This window comes from Penaeus monodon, chromosome 27, assembly GCF_015228065.2.
Source record: "Penaeus monodon isolate SGIC_2016 chromosome 27, NSTDA_Pmon_1, whole genome shotgun sequence".
Taxonomy (NCBI): Eukaryota; Metazoa; Arthropoda; class Malacostraca; order Decapoda; family Penaeidae; genus Penaeus; species Penaeus monodon.
In genome coordinates, this window is record NC_051412.1 from 1,724,204 (window position 1) to 1,724,781 (window position 578).

Sequence of the window (578 nt, forward strand, 5' to 3'; positions counted from 1 at the left end):
AATATGAATATGAAAGATATGATTTTACAGCGAGGAAAATAGATGAAAATGAAATACAGTCAGCACTGCGAACCCTACAGATAGTCTTAAGCTTGCCAATAGAAAAGTAACCATAGGAAAGAGAATATTTTCCTTTTCTACTGGCCTTGCTATTTTAAAAACTATTTTGTAAGAGAAGATTCATTTCAGTTCCCAGTATTAAAATATAATAAAGGAAGGGAGATATGCCAGGACCGTAATACTTTGAAGCTCCCCTCTTTACTCCTTGGCATGATGACACCAAAGAACGGGTTTTCTATCTGTAGGAGATACCTGGAGCGAGTAAAGAATTCTTGCCTTCTGCGACTCGCACGACCAGGTGCTAAGCCTGTACGCCTCTGGACTTTCAGTATTGTGACCTGCATTGTGTAATCATTGGTGTTTCCACAAAACCGCTAGACATAAGAGTAAAAGCTCATCATTTTCGTGCTGGATATGGAATAAACTTTCAAAAAAAATCCGGCTAGATCATAACTGAAACTATAGTTCTAGCGGCAAGAATGGCAACACTGCCTGAATCAAGTATATTTATCCCGACG